Source organism: Bombus huntii, chromosome 5 (assembly GCF_024542735.1).
Source record: "Bombus huntii isolate Logan2020A chromosome 5, iyBomHunt1.1, whole genome shotgun sequence".
NCBI classification, from domain to species: Eukaryota; Metazoa; Arthropoda; class Insecta; order Hymenoptera; family Apidae; genus Bombus; species Bombus huntii.
Window position 1 is genome coordinate 6,879,411 of NC_066242.1, and position 13,724 is coordinate 6,893,134.

Here is a 13,724-nt window from a genome sequence, read left to right on the forward strand (position 1 = left end):
CATAAGTTATACGAAATAATCAAAGTATAATATTCTTTGTAATATTTAGCGAGTGAAGGGAATTTCTGCTTGGGTTTTATTTTTATAAAGATATGAATTTGCATGAACATCAACAGACTAATAATAAATTACGTTCGATGATTAACTAGTTTTCTCACACGAACATTTTCCTATTTATATATTGGCCACAATATTTATAAACGCAACTTAAACAAGTAAGGACATAACGATGTCAAAAATACCCTGGCAAGATTACATATTTAATTGGAATAATGAAAGATGGTCAATCGACTATTGAATAAATTGCGATAAATTTATAAAGGAGAGGAACAGAATAGCTATGGTATCCTTGGTTTTCAAGACACGTGGTAGTCATGGACACCCCTTGTGGTGTCTACGGGTGTTACGCAGGAGCCAGACCTTTTGAACATTGACCATATGGTGCACCTATGCCGGGACCATGATTTATACGCACCCTACTACCTCATAGGTACGCAACCATAAGATTTTATTAATTAACGTTGTTACGAAAGCGTTTCATCTAGGGGAAAAAGAAAAGAAAAAACGAACCGGAAAATGAATTTTACGCTGGACGCCTGCTACATTATTACACATGCCACTTTTTATTTGACGTACATCCTATAGCTCATTTATGGTGATAATCACATGGATGGAACAGTATAAATTTTCATACAATTTACTTAAATGTTTCGATAATTTACATTGTCGTAATTACCGCAATAACGTAATTATTGCAATTCCTGTCCTCGTTTAATATATACTTGCCACAGTAAATATAGAATACTCAATATATGTTACTGTTGTAGGTTCTGTTGGTTTTACACCGGAGTTTCTTGTCCTCCTTAGTTTAAAAGTCGTTTAAGTATCACAAACTGCGAGAACATCGACGTGAAAAGTATTAATAGACAAAATTGTACTGACACAGAATTACTCCGGTGTGTAAGTTTCTTGTAGTGAGTGCTAGGATATTTATGATATATTGAAGAGTATGGAGATGTTGAACAATTTTAACATTTACGATCGTTTATAGTCGTTTCGATTAATTTTTTTTTAATGCCGATTCATGCTCGTGTAATATCATTATATGGTTTACAATTACAACATTAGTCACGTTGAAATTATTGAAGCTTTTAAAAAACTCAACATTTTTCAACAGCTCGTTAAAGCTATGTGAATATATCGAGTTTCTTTCCTTTAATATTCGTCTCGATATATCTTTTACACCTTAGGAACAATTATTATTTTAAATAACACACTAAAACCCTCTTTTTTCTATAAACTCAAAACAATTATATCAATTACTATAAACATGAAATTTTAGCATTCAGTTAATAGATTCAAAAAATGATCTGAATGACTTCTGCGGTGTTAATGTTCCGCAAATCATACATGCGCATATACACAAAGCAATTATCGTTAATGACGCGTGTACGTAAAAATGAATTGGTCAAAATCGGTCGTTCCATCCCTGTTTTCATAAAAGAAGTTACGCAACATATGGCGAACCTTAATTGTCATCAAAGTTGGACGACTCTAACTAGCGGTTACATTGCGTCATCGGAAATCGGTTCATTTTCAACGTGAAATCTCTCAATTATCTGATAGTACACCTTACATGCTGCCCCTTATGCGTTCAGGATTATACGCACTGTGCGTCAGATGACCAGATGTCGTCTTTTAAGCTAATATGACGACACGCGAGAGCTATCTTCTGGCTTTAAATGATCTTTAGGTTGGTGAACTGCGTGACGTGTAACAGACTATCGGAGGATCTCGACATGGCATTATCGAAGATACGGGAATTTTATTAGTACAACAGACAATCAACAGAAGCGAGGAATAATTAACTACAATCGATACATTTGTATTCATATACATGTTTAATTAAGCGTTTGGACTTCGTGTTAATGATATTTTAATGATTAGAATTCAAAATGAAAAAAGAAATGTCTTCTTTCTTATCACACTTTCCTTCTTCTTTAGTACTTCTCTTTCTAAAATTTCTCTTGTATTTATCAAATCCTCTTAAACCAATCAACCTGTAACACTGAAACTCTTATTGTTAGGTCGATTTGTTTCTCTCTTGAATTATCTCCAATACGAATAAATATTCGAAAACATTTATTAATTTTATTAATCAGTTAATATATTATACATGAATACCATGTATCATATTAATTAATTGATTTAGGAATTTTTCTATTGCAATTCTCGAAATAACAATGAATATTCCAAGTGTATACAAATTTCAACAGTTACGAACATTCTCAGATTTGTGATCTTCTGTGTCTAGGCAACGATCTCCGTTTTTATGAAACAAAATCCGTGTCGCATTATATTTGAGTCTGTGCATCGTTTTTAGTATGAAATCGTTGCAGAACATCCGATGACTAAAAAGAGAACCTTCATTCATATTTTCTTTCTTCGTGTTATCCTACTGTGTGATGCCCACGGCGAAATGAATCTATCGAACAGTTTAATACTGAATTTGTAAGAAATTTGACTTGCAATCTGCTTAGAGGTTAACATAGTATCGAAGACTGAGCGAAGGGTAGATCGGCTGGGTGGGAGAAATCGTTTAAGAGCCACTTTCAATGCAAATTCATTGCAGCCTCTCTCGACGCATCCCTCCTGTCTTCTTTCGATCTTGCCGCAACGTTCAATTTATTTTTCATAAAATCGCCATGCTAGCAGTAGCAGCAGTATCTCGATACTTATACGTCCTGATTTATATTTAAATAGGCCTCTATTATTCGGCTCAAATGATTCTCCATATTATCTAATTTTTAATTTTGTACCTCCTATAGAACGTTATAATTAATACAATTAAATGTGATTGTTTAACGATATAGTATCTTCTTCTTCTTTCTTTTGCGTTTTACAATTTTACAGAAACATAGGGAACATTGTTCGTTAAGGTTTACTCTTCTATTGAAATTCGAATTGTATTATTCTCTCAACATTTACAGTTTCGTTGAGTATAATAATAATCAGAGTATATGCGTCACTAGATTTCGATACTCTCAATTATTACAAAAGCATTGTAAAACTAATGCTATAACGTATACTCTTACACTTCTTTATCATTTGATTCTTTTTAAGATATTTAATGGTAAGTTACATTGCAACTGTGAAACTCGATTATTTTGAATAGGGAGGAAATTATTTATTAAAAAGTAACAATTTCGTTCAGTAGATAATTCATACAATTATAAAAAGACAATATACAAAATATTTACAAACATGTAATAGCAAGGTAGATTGATTAAAATTAATATTACAACAAAGTATATCATTTATTTAAATCGCATTAAGGATGGATGAGAAATAAGAGTACCGCGATGGAAAAATCAAATAGCGCTTTTTCTCTGGGTGTACTCGAGCTGAAAAGAAATCAGGTCGTACGTTCTACTCAATTTCGAAGAAAAGCCTCTTTAAAAGTGCGGGGACTCAAAATCTATTACGTCTTCGACACTTCGTGTTCAGCCGTAACTTATTCATGGACCTGTTGAGGCGTTCAAGATGCGTTTAGGCCTTGGGGGAGAGAACACGCGTCCCTCCTGTCGCAAGTAGATATAAGGGTAGTTAGCGCCCTTCCGCCATTCAGGGGATGAAATCACTACAGTGACCAAGGACTCGTAAAATTGCCCGTTTAAAATACAGCATGCTACCGTTTCGCAGCATCATTTCCTACAAACCGATGCCTCTTTAACATCCTCTATAAATGTTAATATCCAACAACTTTAGTCAACTTTCTCTCTTGCTTGTAGGTATATATCTATATATACTCTTCTTCTTTTTACTCTTGTTATTTGTTCTTGAGAATATTCGATGAAAATAATAACGCAGCGACATTTTTCATTGACAATTCACGATTATTAATTTATCAAATTTATACGTAAAATGTAGAAATAAAAGTTATATGAAGTATATGATACAAGAAGAAGAACAAGTCTTTCTATTTCTATTAAAATAAAATTTCTATTAAAAGATAACGAATTGATCGTTCTAGCCATTTTTTATGTCGTGTATATTGTTTTAATTTCATAGAAGGGAGGAATCTTATTTGATCTTATTTAATTTATTGGATCTTATTTAAAAACAAAGGATGTGTTCTTTCCATGCGACGAACGGAAAGAAAATTGATCTTTCTTTCTTCGTTATTAATTTCCAATTCTTTGGCTGATACGATGCTCGATTTAGACACGACTCGTCGTTTTAATTAATTTAAAGGTAGTGAAATAATGCAAGCGGCAATCACGCGTAGTAAAGTTAGACATATCTTTTTGAAAGAAAAATGTTCCTTTAAAAATTGAAGAAAAACGCGAACAGTCACTAAGAAAGATCCTCCAATTGGCGTAACGAGTCGTCTGAAAAAATATTCATAAGAGGAAATCAATAGCGTAAATAAATAAATATTCCCATCCTCAAATTTAATCAACTGTCGTGAAAAATTATGATTATCCAGAGCAGGCTTTTTGAACTTTCTCTTGGATGCAGATACATTTTCTCAGAAGCATTAAAAGATAAAATATGAGTAAAATTATTGTTCCAAGAAAGTATTATTTTATTATTGACCATCGTTGTATTTGTTACAGCATTCGCATATTAATTAATTAGGTCAAAGTATATTAAATCTTGTATCATTTAGTAATACTTACATTTAGTCATACAGCTAGAAAAATTTAATACTATAAAAATAAGACGTGGAGCCTGATTAAAAACATTTTATTGCAAGATGATACTACGTGCAAATATTTTTTCTAACCACTATACGTGACTCTACAAATAAGCAAAGATTTTAATCCACTTTATATTAAAAGTAATATAAACAGAAACAAGACTGAGACCATGCAAGTTTAAAATTATTCTAACCTCACCTTTTTAAATCATATTGATAGCGTGCAATGTCCATAGACACCGACAGATAGCGAGGCATTTGAATAAGGGTTCAGACCAGAGATCAAAAAATGCATGTAATGTCTAGTTTTCCTGAAACTTGATATCAAAGGACGTGACGTTTCCACTTTATATTAAAAATAATGCAAACAGAAGCAAGACTGAGACCATGCAAGTTTAAAATTATTCTAACCTCACCTTTTTAAATCATATTGATAGCGTGCAATGTCCATAGACACCGACAGATAGCGAGGCATTTGAATAAGGGTTCAGACCAGAGATCAAAAAATGCATGTAATGTCTAGTTTTCCTGAAACTTGATATCAAAGGACGTGACGTTTCCACTTTATATTAAAAATAATGCAAACAGAAGCAAGACTGAGACCATGCAAGTTTAAAATTATTCTAACCTCACTTTTTTAAATCATATTGATAGCGTGCAATGTCCATAGACACCGACAGATAGCGAAGCATTTGAATAAGGGTTCAGACCAGAGATCAAAAAATGCATGTAATGTCTAGTTTTCCTGAAACATGATATCAAAGGACGTGACGTTTCCACTTTATATTAAAAATAATGCAAACAGAAGCAAGACTGAGACCATGCAAGTTTAAAATTATTCTAACCTCACTTTTTTAAATCATATTGATAGCGTGCAATGTCCATAGACACCGACAGATAGCGAGGCAGTTGAATAAGGATTCAGACCAGAGATCAAAAAATGCATGTAATGTGCAGTTTTCCTGAAACTTGATATCAAAGGACGTGACGTTCCTACTTTATATTAAAAATAATGCAAACAGAAGCAAGACTGAGACCATGCAAGTTTAAAATTATTCTAACCTCACTTTTTTAAATCATATTGATAGCGTGCAATGTCCATAGACACCGACAGATAGCGAGGCAGTTGAATAAGGGTTCAGACCAGAGATCAAAAAATGCATGTAATGTCTAGTTTTCCTGAAACTTGATATCAAAGGACGTGACGTTTCCACTTTATATTAAAAATAATGCAAACAGAAGCAAGACTGAGACCATGCAAGTTTAAAATTATTCTAACCTCACCTTTTTAAATCATATTGATAGCGTGCAATGTCCATAGACACCGACAGATAGCGAGGCATTTGAATAAGGATTCAGACCAGAGATCAAAAAATGCATGTAATGTGTAGTTTTCCTGAAACCTGATATTAAGGGACGCGACGTGACTAAAAGTCTGTTTATCAAACCTTCGTTAGTGTTTTCCCTACTTTCTGACTCAGTTCAATACTTTGAATGTTCATTTCCTTGTTTAACCACACACGACGACGTTTAAGTAAACAACGTCGATATCAGCAACAATCTTCCCATTTTTTCGTAAGTGTCACGCGGAAATTATTTGTCCTTCTGTTTCGTCGGATATTCTGCTGACATTTAACAAAGAACAGAGCTCTCGTGTAAAATTTTGGAATAACTGTAATTTACTAAAATTATAATTCAAATTGCGATTGCGAGTGAGTTTCGCTAAGAAAATCAAAATTATACTTATCTTTGCTCAAATTCTCCATATCTACGATGTGATAAACGCTATTTGACAAGAATTATCAAGAAAGTAAAATGAATGTATTATGAGCTAATTTTCAAGTGATTAGATTTTGATACATAAACGATTTTTACTTATCCTCTATCGATTTTTGCAATCAATTATTATTTACAGTTATGTTACTTACACGAAACTTATGATACCATCGAATAATAGAATCAAGATCGAATACTGATTATTTTGATCTTTGTCTGGAACTGCATGCCGCATTCGGCAGCAGTTAGGTTCGGAATCGAATAAATGGGCGTCTCCGCATCGCGTTACTTTTACTCGTGCGTCCGGCTTTATTGGGTTTCGAGAATTCGATGTTTATCAGGATTGATCGCATACCTGGCATGACGAGGCATGCGTCGCTACAATAATTACCGGGGGATGCGTGTCTTTACGCACCGGGCCACGGTTGGGGCTGCGTTCACCAGGAGGGTGCCACACGCAACTTACCATACCAACTATGATTCACCTGAGCCATCGTGTTACTATAGTTACATACTTGATAGTTACGAACCGGTAAAAAAAAAGAGATGGGAACTTTTCTGTTTCGCCCTTAGTACCCCGTCGTTATAAGAAAGTTTTGCCATATTCGGACAATGTAGTGAATTGTGAGCTTTTTTAATGGTTATACGTCGTTTATAATTAAACTAAAGCACTCGGAGAAAATTTTACAGAAAGAAATTTGATGTTTCCAGTTGGATTAGATGATACAGATAAGGAAATAAATCAATGATCTTCGATCATAGTATCGCTGATTAATATGTCGTTTATACTGAAGACGAGTTAGTGATCGTTAATAAAAAAGAATATAATGTACATAGAATTATAGTTTAACACATTATAGTGTAATAACATTGTCATAGACAGACTCTGGACTTCGTATCTGCTGAATACCAATTTTGATCAGAATGTATTTCACCAAACTTCTGCGAGCATGCAAATGAAGAATACTATCTGAAGCAGCAGTGGCGTAAGCCAATTTATACTTGTATCTATTTTGTCACATTTGGAAAATGTTAATTCTTCCACTTCCAACTACGATAAAAGCGTCAATTATGCGACCGGATTGGTGGTGATATTGACCAAGATGGTTTAGAAAATCGAATTAAATTAATGGTACATCTACTTACCCAATTGATAGGAATTAAATTACTAAAATCATTTATTTAATAAAAGAGTATCACTGTTGTAATTTGAAATGTAGCGTACATTCTGCAAAATATTAATTCAGTGTTGAAGTAACAGTATACATTTATTACGTATATATGTAGATATCTATTATATATTTACACGAAGAAAATAAAGTAAATATGTATAATATATAATAATTACGTAGGTTAAGGTGGAGAAAGTGGATTTTTTAAAATAATAATCTTTCCAGTTCCAAGAACCGACGGTGATTCGCATAATTGAAGTTTGGATAATCGACGCTCTACTGTATTCAATTTGTCAAAATAAGCTGATCCTTGCAGCTAAACTCTCGCTTAAACATCTCATTAAACGATCTTATAATTAGTCTGATATACAGGTTCAATTTAAATGAATGGCCCTGTACATTTTTGTATCCAAATTGAAGCAATCTTTCTTACTATTATTAGGTCAATGTTAAATTCATGTCCTCATCTCTTATAATACTTTGTCCGAGTTTAGTTTCAGATAAAAAGATTACACGAGGATTCTGAATGTTCATGACGGCTGATAACGACGTTTCTATTATAAGTCTCGTGATTATTCAATACAGAAAATTTCTTCTTCTCTGATTCTTGCTAGTTAACGATGGAATAAATTCATCGTGCGCCAAATCCAATTTGTCTTGTCCAATCTTATATGCCCCAACCTGATGCCTAAATATTCAACATTCCCGTATAATCCTCTATTAGAAGGATAGATCGTCAAAAGTGTATGTAATAATTGCTCAGTTCACGAAGGACTCTTTTCGAAGTAACTCATAATAAGAACAGAATTGTTGAAGTTAAAGTTGTTGAAACTCTCCTTTTTATTCTTTTCTCACGCCTTTTCCCTGATTAATAAAATATGACGAAGAAACAATTGTTGTCACGTAAGATATACACCAATTCGATAAATATTTCACATCCTTGTATAATCCTCTACCAAAAGGATAAATCATGAAAATCGTATGTAATTAATGCTGTCGAAAAAGTCTGCTCAAAGTAACTCGGGGAACAAAATCATCGAAGTAGAAATCATTCGAGTTCTCTTCATTTTTCTTCTTCGCACCTTTTCCTATTTACTAAGATAGAACGAGGAGACAATCGTTTTCGTGTAAAATACGCACCAATGCATCAGATTGGAGAATGACTTCACCCATTTTACGAGGTAGCAAGAACAGCAGGACAGCGGACAAATCAGTGACGATGACGGTGGGGTGATGGCGTCTAGACGTTGTCGTCGTGGATGTCGTTGACGTCGTCGCACTGACTCACTCGCCGCCGACATCCGACGGTAGGGGGTACGGCTAAATATTGCGTGCACGCAATGACACACGATGCTTTGAAATAGTTCCACAAGCGAACGAGCCTTGATTCGCTGGCTGCATCTGACTCCCTTTCCTTCTTCAGGGTCATGTGAATTATTGACACCGTACTATTTAAGGCTCAACGTCATCTATCACCATTTTTCTTTCAACGTGTGATAGAAAAAGTTTGTATCATCGAGGAATTTTCGGAGATACTTTGTTGGGAAAATACTATAAAAATATTTAGAAACATCTTTCTTACTCAAGAGAAAGAATCAACGAATTAAATGAAACTATGTTTCGACGAAGCTTTTGGAATTGAACTGCCATTGGAAATTTTCGAAGCGAGTCCCTCGCAATTTTTCTCCATTCTCCTTTAAGTTATATTTTTTAAATATACAGCAAATAGAATTACTAATTGTTTAACTTTAAAAATCTGCCAGATGATCGTCAAATCGAATACTCGAAAAATTGAATAAAGCGTCCAATTTTTCCTATAGAAATTTTACCATTGTACATTTACACGTCAAATATCTAATAATTTGTTATGCAGTTCCAATTAATTTACGTGTTATTAATTAATTAAATTTTCGAAAAATCCTGCGCCAAATTCTTTTAAATTAACCCAACTCGAGCCAAGTATATCTACGATCTTCTCAAATAAAACACAGTACGATTTCGGGTATTTTAAGAGAAGATTCGAACTTTGACATAAACTGTTTGCGAAAAGACTGACTTTTTGAGGAAAATGCTGGAAGAGGCAGGCAGGACGATATTTCACAAAAGAATTCTATAATTGGATCCTTAATCTTGTTTACGGTGAAGAGATCAAGTGGTCTTTGTCAGGGTCGCGTACACGCTGTGTGCCAGGGGACACATTCCTGCACGGGTGGCGTCAACCAAAATAGATTTGCCATAATAGACACTCGAGCACTCCTTTCGTTTCTGGGACATCGAGGGGAGGGAAAACGGGCTTGATGAGGCCGTATCTCAGACTCCGCCACCTTTATTCGCTCTCTGGATCCGAGCTGCGTTGAAAGTAATTGCTCGTACGAATTGTTGAAATGTTTGAAAGTATTAAGGACTGTTTCATAAGTTTCGCCGAAGGTTTTCAAATGAATTTATAGAAAACGTATTCCATGTTCGATCATCCACGTAATCTATCTTCTTCTCTGTGACTTTTTCTCCATTTAGAAATTAATTAAATTTAATCTATTTAAAATCTAACTCTGCTACCTTACCTAACTGACTTCGATGGTCTCTGTGTCGTAGAATTTGATTAAAACTTTTGGATTGAAATTTCTCTGCTGCGAGTTTGGAAATTATCTGTAGGCTGCTCTTTAGAACTTGTAGATAAATCAAATTAATATTTGCGTTTCTTGCTGTCACTTTTTTATTCTTACGAAGTTCATAAAGTAGCAAGTAGATAGAAGAAATTCTTCTTGACACTTGTGCTCATTAAAGATAAAATGCTAATTGGAAAGGGGGAAAAAATAACATAAGCAGAACGATCATTCGTTAAAAATTGATAGATTCTTAATCATTTTACAATAGTTATATATTAGTAGTACATTTTGTTGACGACGTTACGGAATTGACATTACGGAACTATCAAAATTATACGTCTAGTCGAAATACGATTAGAATTCTTTTTTAAATTTTCATACAAGTTTTCACGCTCATGTAATATAAAGTTGTTCCACTTCGATCAATTTGGTGCATTTAGAACCATAAGATAAGAACTATAGATATTTTCTAAATCGTCACATAGCACTCACACATCGTTATTGCTCTCTTAAAACGAATAGTACAGTGTCGGTTAAACGAACGTTCGATCTTTGGTAACAAAGTCTAAACTTCCTGCATTGGAAGTGCTGCAAGGAATGTGTTCCAATGTGAAGTTCCCACGTGAGCGTAACTGCCTGTCCGCTGGGGGTCCTAACTGAACATCGATGTGTTAATTACGGTAACATCCCCAGTTGGGTCGAAACTCGTTTGGAATTCGAACTAACGGACACAGAGTCGAATGGCTCTAATGACGCGTTCAAGACAAATTTTGATATTCCCACGCATTATACCTTCGCACGATCATCTAATACAAAGTGGCAGCTGTTGGATTCGGAAACGTGACGAGTCGAATTTTCGAAAAATAAGGAAAACGAAAGAGATACAAATATCCAAATATGTCGGTAAATGGAATTTTATAACTTTGATACGGGCAATCTATTTCTATAATAATTTCTTTATAATTTCACAAAATTTCTCTTTTAATAATCTAATTATCTTAATCTCGTTGATTAATCTAAAATCTTTGAAATATTTTTATGTTTATGCTAAAGTCTGTAAATATTGAGACTTCAAACTTATTTCGGCTCTCTAGGCAAGAGTCGAGTTTTGATTTAAAAATGCTTGCGGGTATAGAAACTTTGAGCATTTTGTTGTCAGTGGAAACAGTAGCAAGGAACCCTTCCAAGTACATAGTTGACGGTTGATCGGTGATTCATACTAATGACGAGCGTGGCGTCCATCGATTGAATTTGTAACGCTCGTAGAAACGCACCTGCGCTCGTTACGATCCTTTCTTTCATGCAGGTAAAGGTGTTCTTTCGTAATTTCCGACCGGTGGCCAACAATCGATCAAACATTGATTGAAATTCGAAACGATGTTTAGAATTTTCGAGATGCGTGTCACGCGTCTGGCTTATTAGACATTGAACGAAACGTTATAAAATTAATAACGAAATTAATAATAAAAATAGCGTTTCTTCACTAGCGAAGGAATCTAATTCAATATGTACATAGCATAGCTGTGAAACAATAACTGAATTGCATTACACTGAATCACTGAATTACATAGCATAGCAGTCTCAAAGATCATCAATTTTGAGATATCTTGAAAAATTAAATCAAATTAATGAAAAATGTATCGAGAGAGAATTATGCATAATTATCGTGTCCTATTCTCCAGTTTTATTTATAACAAAATTTTGTTAATATTAATCCTCAGCCAAAACTGTATTAGAATATGATACTTAGAAAGGCAGTGAAGGTTCAACTAGCAGTACGTGAAATGTCAACATGAATTAAGATAAACGAGAATGTAATACGTTGAAAATGGTGAAAATGAAATTTGCGAGTTCTAAAAAATTCCGTCTGAGAATAAAAGAAGTTTCACTGGTCTACGCTTCACCTCAACGTACAGTACGGCATTCTACTACGTTGCACTTCATTTCACTCTACGTATCTCATTATTTTTTAAACAACATTCCCTGCAATCAAGTCCATAACAGTTGAATATAATAGCATATACCATTGGGAAACTACACTACTTCCAAGAATACTATTACTCTTCTTCTTGGAATATAACTCTCCAAAATTTCCTTTCAACGAAGTAAAATCCACTTATTCGCGAGAATCAAATAATATTATTACGAGAAGTCTACATTTACTTATAGCGAGAAAATTGAATTTCTTTGCTGCCGATTCGATAGATCTATTACCAAGAGTAGATCAATTTAGAGTTCATTTCAAGCTGCGAAATAAACGAATGCTTGGTTAAAAAAAGTCTCAGTCAGTCGCAAAAGTACAAGAAACAGAACATGATCTGTGCTGCGCAAAACATTATCCACCTTTGTATATACGTGCTGTTTCATTTCACTTTCACATAGTGACAAACGTGTTCAATTGAACGAAGGTTTATCCACCGTAGAAAAATATAGATTTCTTCAATGACGTTTGATGAAAGGGAAAGAATGCTACGTAATATTGTTGAAGTATCTAACAATAAGAGTAGTATTCGTGGAATATCTAACATTCGGAAAACTTCAAGAAAAATAAAAAGAAGGTCGAAGGTAGCAGATGTACAAGTCATGAACGTAGTATTAAAAGAAGAACGCGCCTGGTCGAAAATGCTCACGTGCACTCGTATTCTGTGCATCGTTTATAGCAACGAGGGGGCATGCACGCATAATGGCCGTGTACTTCTGTCAGTGGCACGCGCTCATTAGAGCCTAGTCGGTTGCGTCGTCACCGTGGCATTGTTACCACCTCGGAGCCTCGGTTCAGTGTCAATGGAAACTCTAAAAGAAAAATCTCGAATAAAGAAACCTCCCCGATTCGTATCCTGAATGGCAAACTTACAATCTGCTAGCGAAATGTCTTCTAATGGGGTCGTTTTCTCTCGCGCGATCTTTCTATCGGCAAAGAAGAAAGATACGTAGCTGGTCGTTACACGGAACCAATAGGATGTTCTTTGCGATCGATGAGTTTAAATTTGAAATATTTGCTCCGATGAATTTTATTTCACCTCTGTTGCAGTATCTCGATACTCTAAAAAAAAATGCAGTAGAATCGTCAGAATTAACCAAACGAATTACTTTTATGATCTAACAGGTGCTTTGGTATTCGATACGTCGAAAGACATTGTATAATTCCAAATGGAATTTACGAAATCACGAAATCTATTCTGTTAGCAAATCGATACGATCTCTACGAGCTGTGTGAAATTCTTCGTCCCATTTTTCTTATGCAATTTATTATACAAAATTTTGTTGACACGTGCGATTCTTCCTTGGACCAACGAACACTTTTCTGATTGCCTCAAAACTGCACGCGTCTTAAATTACAACTATTCGCACAATATCCATAGATATCTTGAACGTTCCGCGTGATCACACAATAATATACATGTATGTACACATACGTACAAGATAACAAAAAAGAAGGCACATTCTAACAAGAGATTCCTATCCCAC